Below are 13,914 nucleotides of genomic sequence, written 5' to 3'. Positions count from 1 at the left end.
CCGTAGATATATATTATAATATTTTTTAACAGGATCTATCTCATTATGGAGTTCTGACTGGCTTGGAATTCTCTATAGAGCCAGGATTGCCTGGAACTCACATAGATTCACCTGCTTCTGTCTCCCAAAAATATATATACACAATTCTTGTACTAGATTTAGAACTCTGGAAATTAGGAAGAAGTAAATATGAGAGACATTAAGGTTAGAAATCCAACAAAATTAGTGGTGAGCTGCAAGATACTAAGAGAGAAGAACAGCAAGGAGCTGGAATATATCCATGTTTCTCTCTTCTTCTTCTTCTTCTTCTTCTTCTTCTTCTTCTTCTTCTTCTTCTTCTTCTTCTTCTTCTTCTTCTTCTTCTTCTTCTTCTTCTCCTGCCCCAGGGTTTCTCTGTGTAGCCCTGGCTGTCCTGGAACTCACTCTGTAGACCAGGTTGGCCTTGAACTCAGAGGTTGACTTGCTTCTGCTTCAGAGTGCTGGGATTAAAAGGTGTGCACCACTGCCCAGCAAGTAATTTTTTTCCTCTTAAGACATGGTATAATGAAGCCCCGTCTGGCCTCCAACTCCATACATACCCCAACTTTGACCTTGAACTTCTGATCTTCCTATTTGTGCCTTTCCAGTGAGGGCATTATAGGCAAGTGCCATCAAGTCTGGCTTATGCAGTGCTGGGGACCAAACTCTGTGTTTAGTAAATGCTACCCAAGTACTGTACCAACTGAGTACACCCTCATCCCACTTCATGTTTCTTTCTTGGGTGTTAGAGAATGCTACTGAGTGTGGAAATTAGGGTTAGAGAGGTAGTTTGGCAGTTAGGAGCACTGACTACTTTTCTAGAAGATCCAAATTTGGTTGTCAGCACTCAGTTCAGGCAGCTCACAACCACCTATGACTCCAGCTCCAGGGGATCAGGTGATGATGTCCTCCTCAGGGCCCCTGAACACATATGGCACTTCTTTTAAATATGTGTACTTTAGGGGTTCTATTGCTGGAATGAAACACCATGACCAAAAGCAACTTGGGGAGAAAAGGGTTTATTTCAATTATACTTCCCGGGAATAGTCCATCACTGAGGGAAGTCAGAATAGAAACTCAGAGCAGGAGCTTGGAGGCAGGAGCCAAAGCAGAAGCCATGGAAGAATGCTGCTCATTGGTTTGCTCAGCCTGATTTCTTATAGAACCTAGGACAGCCAGCCCATAGGTAGCACCACCCACAACGGGCTGGGCCCTCCCCCATCAATCACTAATTAAGAAAATGCTCTTTAGGCCTCTTTACAACCCAATCTTATGGAGGTATTTTCTTAATTGAGGTTCCCTCCCTTTCAGATGACTTTAGCAAGCTTCAAGTTGACATAAACCTGTCTAGCACAGGCCAGGCAGTGGTTCCACATGCCTTTAATTCCAGTATTAGGGAGACAGAGGCAGACAGATCTCTGTGAGTTCAAGGACAGCCTGGTTTACAGAGAGAGAATGAGTTTCAGGACAGCCAGGGTTACATGGAGAAATCCTGTCTTTAAAAAAGAAAAACCTCAAAAACAAAACAAATAAACAAGTGAACAAAATTTAAACCCCCTTATCCAGCACAGTGTGAAAATAGAAGAGCTGGACTTCTGAGGTTCTACAGTGTTGAGCACCTTAAGTTTAGGAATGTGCAGGTTGAACTACATCATTAGTCATTAGCTCATAAACACCCCGCTGTAGCCAGGGGCAGAGTGGTCATGACCCTGAACCCTGATGGAAAGATGGCGGGAGAAGGGAGAGAGGAGAAACAAGGACAGCAGCCAGGAGGCCAGAAGTACAAAAGAAGCAAAAGAGGGGCAGAAATGGAAACCAAAATGTCTGGGTTTTATTAGGGAAAAGCCTCTGGGAGAAGGGCAGCCCAGCTCCTGGGCGAGGAAGTTCAGGGTAGGGGGCAGAGTATGCCAGCCATACCTCGGAATAGGAAGGAGCCAAAGAACGCTGGGAGAACCTGGAAGCCAGGTCCTCTTTAATGTATTAAATAGGCACCTCAGCTGCTTGTCCAGGGTTTGAAACTTAACAGTGGGCACACATCCCACTCCACATTCCCTGCTTCCTTTGGTAACCAGAGAGCCGGCTTTCAGAATCAGGCTATGAACTGCATTCCTTTCTCTGAGAGCTATAGGAAGGGACGACATCTCCCCCGTGTGGGCCTGAGTCCTCTCTTTAGAGCCACTGACGTGCTTTCTGTCTCTGGCACTGGGACCCGAGGTCTCCTCAGAGCATCTATCACACTGTCTGTCTGTCTGTCTGTCTGTCTGTCTGTCTGTCTGTGGTGCCAAGAGCCCGTGATGAAAGGTTTCGGATGTGGATTTCAAGAGGGACACTTAAGAATGACTATTGGGGGTAAGAGTTACGGAGAACGAGAGAGAAAGGGGCGGACATGGCGGCTCCGCTCGGCTCCCGCAGAGGACGGCTGAGCGCGCGCAGGGTCTGTGCGGCCGGCCTGCAGCCTTGCTTCGGCCTCCCGCTTCCTGCCTCCTTGCGCCGCCGCTAGCTTCTGCTCTGCTCTAGCCTGTCGGGCCTGCGTCCCGGAGAGGCAACGCGAGCCGGCCCGGCAAGGCTCCGCCGGCCCCTGCCCGCCGGCGGGCCGGCCTTCCTCCCCTCTCCCGGGAGCGGCGGGCGCAGCGTGGACCCGGTCCCCCTGGCTGGACCATGGTGAACACCCGGAAGAGCTCTCTGCGCCTTCTCGGGTCCAAGTCTCCTGGGCCCGGGCCTGGGTCTGGGGCCGTAGCGGAGCCGGGGGCGACCTGCGGCAGCAGCCATTTCATCTCCTCTCGGACCCGCTCCTCCAAGACGCGCGCGGCCAGCTGCCCGGCAGCTAAGGCTGGGGGAAGCGGCGGCGCCCTGGACGAGGCCCGGGTAAGAGCGGCGGCCGGTGTCCGAGGCTTGCGAGTGCTGGCCGGCCCGCCCGGGCTTTGTCTGGCCGGAGATTGTCTTACGGGTGCGGTGGAGGGTGGCAGCCGCCGAAGAGCCGCGACTCCAGCACCTTTGCTGTGCCGGCCCGGTTCTTTTGTGTAAAGAACAGCACTTGTGTCCACGGGAGATGACTCTCGGCGTCCTTTTCGGGGACATTAGCACGGTCTGCCATCCGCGTCCTTGTCCGGCTTCAAAGGGGAATTCTAGAGGAAGCAAGAATGTAGGGCTGCAGTCCCTGGCTTGGAAGGGGAGAAGAGAGAAGTGAAAGTTTTCTGCGGTGTCAAACCCTTTTTGAAAGTGTGTCAGCTCTTGCTGCTGTCTGAGTTTACTTAGTTTGGGGGTGGTTCAAGTTGGTAAGGAAGTGAACAGAGCTCCAGTTGGCAGCAGGCAGGGATGCTGCAAAAAGTTTGTAGCTGCTCTGACACCAACTTTAAAAACAAAACGCTTAACGCCTCTCTAGGCAAGGCAGATCAGACACGGTGCTGTAAGCTGTAGGGTGAGCCAGCCAGCTAACCAAGGTTTTTGTAGAGACCAGAGGACTTTCAAGTCACAAAGGGAGTATGTAGAAAGAAACGTGTCATTCCAAAGGGGACATGGTTTCTACACTTCTGTTAAGGAAATGATTTACAAAAGTTAAACTAGCATTGTTGTGGTCCGTACAATTGCAGAAGTGACACTTGAAGCAAGAGTTGCTTTAGTTATTTTAAAATGAGATCTGAGATCCTGAACTTTTTATCACCCGTAGTGTAAAACATGAAGCTAGCACAAATGTCACTCTTAAGGTTAGCGAGAAGTTTGTGTTACTATGAAATGGGTTCTGAACTCAAGGAGTGGATTAATTCTGCCTAGAAAGAGGTAACTTTCTAAGAGTAATTGGCTGAACAGTGTTTTTTTTTTTTTTTTTAAAGTATTCCTTTAAATTCACACCATTTTTGTTACTTAGCATATATAAGGGTTTGTAGGGATTTACAAAGTTGTGGCTTGTTTATACGTTTTCTCTGAAAACATACTGTTTTGACACTAATCAGAATGAATCTTAGTATATACAACAGAAATGCTATGTATATGCATAGTATATACAGCAAGCATGCTATGAAGTATTGTATCTTTGGAAATCTTTTCTTTTTCTTTTCTTTTCTTTCTTTTTTTTTTTTTTGTGAAATTCGGCAAGTATTTTTGAGCTGTCTTAATTTAGTAGACTTTTAGGAGTATATAGAGTTCTTTGGTTGAGCTAAGTATTCCGGAGGTTTTTTTGTTTTGTTTTGGTTTTTTGTTTTTTTTCCTCCAGAAACCATCCTAATGTACAAATTTCTTAACTTACTGATGCTATCACATTCTTACATAATTTTAAGGAACAATGTGCCCTCTACACTTAAGTGCAGATTAAATATCTAGAGTATAAGCATGTAATTGTACCATGCCATGAATGCCTACTCTATCAGAGCAGTATCAAACTCAGCTGAGGCAATTAGCTCATCTCTCACTGATCAGTTTGTGGTCCCATTTTTGAATTCAGGGATCTCATGCTGTCCTTACCCCCTGAAAAATAAGGTGAGGTAATTTGTCAGGCAGCTGTTCTGGAGATGTTAAAAGGCAAAGAATCAATAGTCTGATGTAGAAATGAACACTTGGTAGCTTTTAAATGGCCAGAAGAATGAAAGATACTGTTTTTCTAGAAGGATACTAATGAAACATTATCTTGAGAACTCTTTTTAAAGTGTTTTAAAAGACCATGAACAGTTGGCTCTTAAGATTTACTTTGAAATAATTACCTTTCATTCTTAAAGGAATTTACATTATAGCTATAGCAGATGATGAATGTAAATTGCTCTCTCTGAGAAATTTTTGAGATACTCTTATACTATGAGCGATTGGACCTGTAGAAGAGGAAAAGTTATAGGTCTGAATTTATTATGTTTATATAATGTTACCTATCCAAAACATGGTATGTATTTCTTGTGTATTTCTGGAGTGAATTGATTTGAGTCAGGTTAGCCCTTTAATTTGTTTTTATGTTATTGGAATTTAGCTCCCCTAGTTCATTCTTTCTGGTGCTTAAACCTACTGTCTTGTGTTTGTGGGGTCTTTCTCTCTCTCTTTTTAAAGATTTATTTATTTTTATGTATGTGCTGTTGCTGTCAGATACACCAGAAGTGGGCATTGGATCTCATTACAGATGGTTGTGAGCCACCATGTGGTTGCTGGGAATTGAACTCAGGACCTCTGGAAGAGCAGTCAGTGCTCTTAACCTCTGAGCCATCTTTCTAGACTGTTTGTAGGGTCTTTAGTGGACATTTCTTCCTGTATGCAGAGACTAATTGGATGGGAATTGGATTGCTACTTTGTTGTTTTAGAAGATCCTCCATTGTATATATGAAGCTACTCCTTCCTCTTTGTACACAGTGATTCATACTCATGTGCTATTTCTATATTTTATGTTGGCTTTCCTCTGCGTCTCATGATTTTTAAATTATTCCATTTATTTCACTTGTTATTTGTTCATTTCCCTCAGAAAATTATAGCACCAAAAGTTATTCCCAGAATTTTGACTTTTTCTTAAGTGGTATCTATGTAGGGAAGTAGGTAAACTAGGATTCATTCTGCATGTATTGAAATGATTTTTTTTTACTATCTTTTATTTTATTTATTTTTTTTTAATTTTTTTAAGAGACAGGGTTTCTCTTTGTAGCTAGAAAAAAACTGTCTCAAAACAAACAAACAAACAAACAAACAAACAGCCCTCTAAAGGGGAAGTCATGATTCGGATGTAAATAAATAACCTAATTTAAAACAGAAAGGATAAACCTGTAAAACTGTCACCACCCTGAAAATCACAGGAGCAGAGGTCACTTCCTTATTTTTCCTGCTCTCTTTAATACTTTTATTGTTACCAATCTTATTTTTAGAAATGGTACAATTATTTCCTTTTCACTTTGATACAGTGCGTTCCTTTGTGGGTATGTTACAGTGTATTTCTTTTTTTGGTGTGATGCAATATTTTTAGCTGAAGTCAATATGCTGTATAGTAGCTTTCCAGAATTATTTATCTGGCATAACTGAAACTTTGTTGGCTTTGACTGCTGCCTCCCTGTTCTTTATCCCTTTAGGTCTTGGCAATCATCCTTGTTCATTCTGCATATCTGAGTTTGCCTGTCTTCTGCTGTACATACAAATGAGATCATACAGTATCTTTTCATGTCTGGCTTAGTTCACTCAGCATAATGTGCTCCAAGTTAGCTATGTTGTAAATGAAAGAATTTCGTTCTTAAATGTTGATTAATATTCCAGTGTATATACTTTCTATATACACACACCATATTTTCTTTATTCATTTATCTGGTTTGTGACATTAATATTTTTTATACCTTTTCTATTATGCATAATGTTACAGTAGATATGAAAATGCAGTTTCCTCTTTGAAATATTTTTGATTTTTTAAAAAAAGATTTATTTATTTTTATTTATATGAGTACACTGTCGCTGTCTTCAGACACACCAGAAGAGGGCATCTGATCCCATTACAGATGGTTGTGAGCCACCAAGTGGTTGCTGGGACTTCAACTCAGATCCTCTGGAAGAGCAGTCAGTGCTCTTAACCCCTGAGCCATCTCTCCAGCCCATGTGTTTTTGTTTTTTAATTGTCTTTTATTTTTCAAGACAGGATTTCTCTGTGTAGCCCTGGCTGTCCTGAAACTCACTCTGTCGACCAGGTTGGCCTTTGAATAACCGTAGAATAACTATAGACAGTGTACCTAGTACCTTTAGACTGTGCGACAATTGGCTGTAGGCATCATAAGGGTAGGCACTCTATTTTCCTATTAGTTCCTCTATTCAGGACCCACTCCAACATGTGATATAAATAAGATGCTCAATGTATCTGCTAATGGGTAAACAAAGAGTAATTTGATGAGTTGGCCTATTTTGTGAAATGAAAATCCAGTGCTTTAAGAATAGAAGACAATGCTGGACACTCAGTCAGTGGAGGACTGTCTGGTCTGGCCTCTGTGAGAGAAGACATGCCTAAAACTTGAGAGACTTGAGGCCCCAGGGAGTGGGGAGGCCTGGCAGGGTGGGGGTTGGGACAACATCTTGGAGATGGGAGAGAAGGAATGGGATGAGGAACTGTCGGTGGGCAGACCTGGAGGGGGATAACGACTGAACTGTAAAAAAACAGTAAAGATAATTAAAAAGAAAAAAGAAAAAGGACTAGAGGACAAATGAAATTTAGTCCCTATATACATTAAGTCATATGGGATAGGCATATTGAGAAAAAGGAGTGAATTGGTTCTGACAAAATCACTTGACATAGATAAGTTCAATTACAGTTCTGGATTCTACATTCTGAATGTTTTGATGGAATTCTTTCATGTTCTTTGTTGTTGAGATGTGGCTTCAAAGGAGATCCAGTCTTCTGTGTTGCTCAGGCTGTCCTTGAGTTCGGACTCTATCTCAGCTCCATAGGCTGAGCACACGATGCCTTGGCTGATGTGTTCTGCAAGTTGAGGTCCCATTTACAATAGAGTCTGCGTGAGTTGCCTTCTCTGAGTTGTACAGTATCATTCTTGAATGTTAGGACTTTTGAAGTGTCTAGACTACAGCATAGTGCTTGGGATGAGGTAGGTATACCACAAAATCTACACCTCTTAATGTTTAAGGCCTAGTGGGAGGGGGAAAGTATATACTATAAAAATATAATTAACCCTTCTTTGAGATCTGCATTTATTTGGATAACTTAGCAGCCTTTTAGAACTACCTCTTGAACAGTCAGTTCCTGCATGGGTTTGGATGAAGCCAAAAGCATCTGGAAATTAAGTTTGCCTGATCATTGTGTCAGAATCATACTTGTTCTTGTCTCCTTTTAGAAAAGGTCTTTAAAGTCTTAGATACCTCATTTAGTGGCAGATTTAGACTGAAGTGAGGAAATAAAGGAATACTGTTGTAGTGAATTGACAGAGGCTTTGGTTACAGACATGACTCTCGTGTGCTACCCAGTTTGTTTGCATATTGTGGTTAGTGAACTTAGTGTGATCTGGTTTTCCCTTAAGAGTGTTTGAGAGACAATGAATGAGATGATCTGGTACTATTGGACTTTAGATTTTCAAGTTACTTTAAAAACCTGTCTGTCAACCCTCAGTTTTATTTTTCATAGAAATCTTTATTTCAGAGAAATAGAGAAAAATTGAAGTTCTTGTGTTAATATTATTTATTGCAAAAAATTTTTAGTGCTAGCTAACTTTATTTAAGGTAGTTAAGATGATTAATAAAATTGAATCACTTATGATAGAGGAGAACCAACTGCTACACGCAGCCCTCTGCTCTCCACACGCCCGCCACCCACACGCACACAAAGCAATCATTCACAATCATGGAGATAATTTACATGGAGATAATTAATTACTTTATAATGTAAAGAATAAAGTAGAGTCTAAAACTAATCTCTGTGTTACAGCATTGTGCAATGTTTACTCTTTAGATTTTCTTACCTATTTAATTTTTGGCACAGTATCTTGCTGTGTTTAAGTCTCAAGCTGGACTTGACTTTTGCTTTACTCTCTTCAGTGCTACCATATGTGGTTCTGACTAAATTTAATGTCTGAGCTTTATGTACCTTTAGAAGAAAATTTGAGTAAAAAGTCACAGGTTGAAAATGTAATAGAAATTGTAAAGTCATTTTTGCAATGTTTCACTATTTAGTATAATTAGTTTATAAATATCTACCTTGCTGAATGATGATAATTCCTATGTAATTTATATAAGAAGATTTTTTTTAAAATATGTTATCATCATCATCATTATTATTATTGTTATTCTAGAGAGTCTATCTATCCCTGACTGGCTTGGATTTTGCTATGTGAATCAGGCTCCAGAGATCTACTTGTCTCTGCTTTCTGAGTGCTGGGAGAATGGTATATACCACCATCCCTGGCTTATATTTTTGTTACTTTTATTTTTAGGTCAACATACAAAATAGTAGGTTTCATTAGGGCTTTTTATTTAGTTTTTTTTTTTTAAATGGGGCTTCATATAGCCCATATTGGCTTCAAACTTGCTATGTTATATAGCTCTTGGAGTACTGAGATTACAGTGTGTACCACATCCAATTCATGTAGTGCTCAGCTTCAAATCCAGTGCCTCAAGCATGCTAGGCACACATTCTACTAACTGAGCTACATCCCTCATTAGAATATTCTCATGCATAGATTTCATTATCTTGTTCTCATTGCTGGGAGTTAGCACATTTTTGTAGTTAATATTTTTTTGGAAATCTTCTATATAGACATTAGCACAGTTAAAAAATAATGAGGTATTTATCTTTCTAATAAAGCCTAGTCTTTCTAGGTTATAGAAAACAGTGCTTAGGTGGGTGATCATTATTTGCCTGCAGTCAGTCTGTGCTTGTGCCAGATGAATGATCAGTGTCATCAACATTCAATTGAATATGGTATGTGACTAGGTGCACATACATAAGTTTATATGAGTAGTATTTAGTTCTAGAGCTCATTGTAGTTTTTAACTCTTTATTTTCAGCCTCTGAGTGGTTGTGAATACATATAGTCAATGTCTGATTGCTGTCTGATTGCTACCGTCATAGAGTGTGCCCATTGCATTTAACCATACACTTTCAAGTCCTGAGTGAGTACTTACAATGCTTCAATATTGCTTCAATTAAAACCTTCATACAATGCCTCTTGTAGGTTTGGTATGGGAATAGTGTTGAGATAGATCCTAGGAATGAGTATGTATGCATGTACTAAAAATAATGGTTACTCCAGATTTTCTATTTTTGTCTCTGTGTCTAGGAATAGTGTGTAAAAGTTCTTGTATTTCCACATTTCTACTGATATTTAGATATTTAACATTGTCTCTTTAGTTACTGGCTTTGAACAACTCATTTTACCCATACTAATTTTTATTTTTATTTATGTATTTTTAATAAAATGCCAGTTAAGGTCTTTCCCCCAAACCTCTTTATTTTTTGTTGTTGAAGTCACTATTTTATTTCTTGTTTTCCAAAGTATTCCAGACCATTGATTTTTGTGTGTGTGCACATACACACAGGTGTCTATGCCCATAAGTACACATTAGTAGGTCAGAACAGGACCTTGCGTGTCCCTCAGCCACTCTCCACCTTCTTTCCTTGCAATAGGTTCTCTCACTGAACCTGGGCTCCCTGGTTTTTGGTTAGGCTGGTGATAGTCAAGCTCTGGCACTTCTGTGTCTGCCCCTCTACCCTGCACCACCGTGCTGGGATTACAGGTACATATGGTTATGCCTAGGTCTTTTTCTTTTTGATGTGAGTGCTAGGGCACTTAAATTCAGGCGTTCATGCCATTGCAGCAAGCAGTCTTATCCACTGAACTATTTGTCCAGCCCGGCTTTAAAGTTTTTTATTTCATGATGGTATTTTATTATTTATTTTTGACCTTGCATATATATATATATATATATATATATATATATATATATATATATATATATTTTAATTTCTGTATTTCCCTCATCCCTACCCCCTTTCTTTGTTCTTTTTCTGACATGGAATCTAGCCATTTTGTTCAGGCTGTTCTTGATTCCTGGGCTCAAGTGCTCTTTGTGTCTCAAAGTAATGAAGTAGCAGAGAATTTTCATGAATGTTTGCCTGCAAGTATGTATGTGCGCTGTTTGTGTGCTTGATGCCTATGATGGCTGAGGGAGGTTATTGGATCCCTGGGACTCGAGTTCCCTATGGTTGTGAGCCTTTTATGTGGGTGCTGGGCAGTGATCCTGGGTTCTTTTAGAGAGCAACAAGTATTGAGCCATCTTTCTAACCCCTACCCTGTTTTTTTTTTTTTTTTTCCAAGACAGGGTTTCTGTATGTAGACCAGGCTGTCCTTGAACTCATAGAGATCCTCCGCCTTTGAATAAAAATGGTATGTCCATTTTGAGTAGAGCTGGGAGTTGGTTGCAGCAGGGGGCTTTGTGGCTAGGAAGAGATCAGCCATGAAGATCAAGTCCCTGTTTGACTTGGTGGGGGCGTGACCCAGGTACAAGGTAGGTTGGGAAAGGTCAAGATTCACTGGATATATGTGTAAGGAAGCAAATGACCCCACAGCCTAGTTTTGACTTAGCACAGACGTAGATTTACCTCTTGTAGCTCCACTTTTGGTTACTGGAAAAGCTGGCTAGCACTGTTTTGGCTGTCCCTAAGCACTGTCCACGGGAGTGACCACCATAGAAATTCTGGGAGCACTTGGCCAGGGCTAGCCATTTGCTGGAGCGTACAGCTTCATCCAGCACACAGTGGCCAGGCTGTCTTCGTTAGCTTCTACATTCAAGAAGTGTGCCTCACAGCTTTGTGAGCCCAGATGTCTGCTCTGTCTCCTGCCCTTTTTTAATGAGACAGGGTCTTGCTAGGTAGCCTTGGTTGTTCGGATTTTTGTGTAGAAGAGGTTGTCCTTGAGTTGAAGGTGTTCCTGCTGCCTCTGCATCCCTGTTGCTGTGATTGATTGTATATGCTACCATGACTCTCTCTCTTTCAGGGCAAGTGAAATCACTGGGTTAGAGTTGGTTTTATTTTAGTTAAAATTTTTGTGTGTGTGTGTGTGTGTGTGTGTGTGTGTGTGTGTGTGTGTACCACATGTGCCACATGTGCCACGTGGAGGCCAAAGGACAACTTTGTAGTCCATTCTCTCCTTTTATCTTTACTTGGGTCCTGCCAGGCTTTTGAAGCAAGCAGCTTTTCTGCTGAGACATCTTGCTTGATCTGTATTTTAATTTTTATAGACTTGCCCTACAAAGAGACTAAACAAAACTACTCTTACTTGACAGTAGTCTCAGCACTTAAGTTTTTATATACCTAGGTGTTAGGTTTTAACTTTCTTAAAAGGTAGGGACTGTCACACCCCTTATAATCTTTAGTATATCCAACAAGACTAGGTAGCTAGTAAATGGTGTGGAAAGAGTAAATCAGGGGAGACAAGAGCTGCCGAGAGTCTGCACTTAAGACCATATGTCCTTATGCTTTAACAGTCTCTACAGGTTTGGATTCACAGTGGTATCGCTCCATGTGGGGTTGAGGCTGACTTCCAGTCTGTGGTAGTTTCTCTACTCAGTCACAGTTGACAGTGTGTAGTATCTGTTCCCATTGCCCACTACTATTTAGATCAGTCAAGCTTAGAGCCTGTGTCATGATACTCCTTTTTCATTTTCAGATTAAAAACAAACTATCATCCAGAGAATTCTGTCTGGAAGAAGTGCATCTAAGTTATTGCAGACTGTTCTTGTTTTTCTGTAACTTCTGGTCACTTGTCACTTGCGTGTCTTTGTTTGCACTTGCACATAATTTTACAATAATTTTTTAGAAACACTGTAAGTAAGCAGTGCTTTTGGGATGTTTGAGGAACATTCAGGACATTTTCTATCCTGTAGTTTCTGGACTTGGTAGTCAGTGGCTGGCTTCAAGTAAATAAAGAGCAGGCCCAGTTTTGTTTTCTGCTGTCATGGTAACTGCTACCTCTGTGCCTTTTAAAAAAAAAAAAAACAAATAAAAGGGAAAAAAGAGGATCCGCTGCATTTTGAGCTTTCTAATGAGTCCTGGAATGTGCCTACTTGTCCTCCACCCCCTTAAAAGATAGACTAAAAGGTGGTCTTACTAAGGAAACTGGAAAAGACTCTTCATACCTGTAAGACTGTATGATCTAACTGTGGGACCCTTTGTCTCTTTTAATAATTATTTCTGGTTTTTCATTTTCTGGGAATTTTGTGCTATTATAAATATTTATATCAGTGTTGTAACTCTATCAACCCAATGAATTGTATTGATTTCAAGTAAGTCAGTTTTACTCCTTCTCTTAATATCTTCTGTACATAGTAGGTTTTCAGTAAATGTTTGCTAATTGAATTTATTTTTTTAGTCTAAGATCTTTTTTCCCTCATGGATTGTACTTACTATGACAGATTACTAAACGGCTATGGGTAGATTGCATAACCTCTCTGAAATATCTTTGTCATGAAACCAGTACCACCTACCCTCAAAGGGTTAGGCTATAATTACTAGTAAAGTGCTGTGAAGATCAAAAAGCTCAGGTTGAGCATTATGATCAGCTTATTAAAGGGAAATTGTTGGTATCAGGTGTGTAGAGAAAAGCTTTCCCAAACCTTGAAGATAATTAAATGGTGTTAAAATAATTATTTTATACCTATTTAGATCTGGTTATTTGTATTACTTAAATCCTTAGATTCTTTTGTAAGGAGGAACCTTTCTGTAGTACTGTTTATGCTGAGGTATGGTCTTTGTTTTGCCCATGTCCACGTTGAAACCCTCTCATGGAAAAAGAAGTGACCATGCAGGTCTAGTGCATCAGTTGATACTTGAATTGTGTTATTTGCTTACTGAGAATCAGTTGAAGGCCTTGTTAGGTCACTCCACCTTCAGAGATTCTAGTTCAGCAGGTTATGGTCTATGATGACTGATGCAGGTAGGTTCTGATGCAGGTGGGATTTGGACAGCAGTTTGAGAGAAGCTCTTTTGTTTTGTTTTGTTTCTCTGGGTAGCCCAGAAATTACTTTGTAGACCAGGCTGGCCTTCAACTTAGAGATCTGCCTGCCTCTGCCTCCTGAGTGCTGGGATTAAAGGCATATATTACCATGTCTAGCAAAACTTTTTTTTGGTAAAGGATCTTTATTTTTTTTTTTCTATTTCTCTTTATTCTTCTTTCATACAGTACATCCCTACTCTGCAGCTCTCCCTGCTTCTCTGCCTCCAGGGTGTTGGGATTAAAGGTATATGCCACCATGCCCAGCCTACAACTTCCTAATTGTGGAACAAGAAAGGCTACTAAAAACTTACTGATATTTAGAAAATTATATGGACACATTGCTTAAAAGTTCTATTCTTTAAAAAAATATCACTTTTTTTTTATTTGTTATGTTTTATTCCATAGTACATAGTACTTGTCTTCAGAATTTTGTTTGGAACACTTTAGTACTTGCAGATAA

This window comes from Arvicanthis niloticus, chromosome 11, assembly GCF_011762505.2.
Source record: "Arvicanthis niloticus isolate mArvNil1 chromosome 11, mArvNil1.pat.X, whole genome shotgun sequence".
Classification (NCBI taxonomy): Eukaryota; Metazoa; Chordata; class Mammalia; order Rodentia; family Muridae; genus Arvicanthis; species Arvicanthis niloticus.
This window is presented reverse-complemented; position numbering follows the sequence as displayed.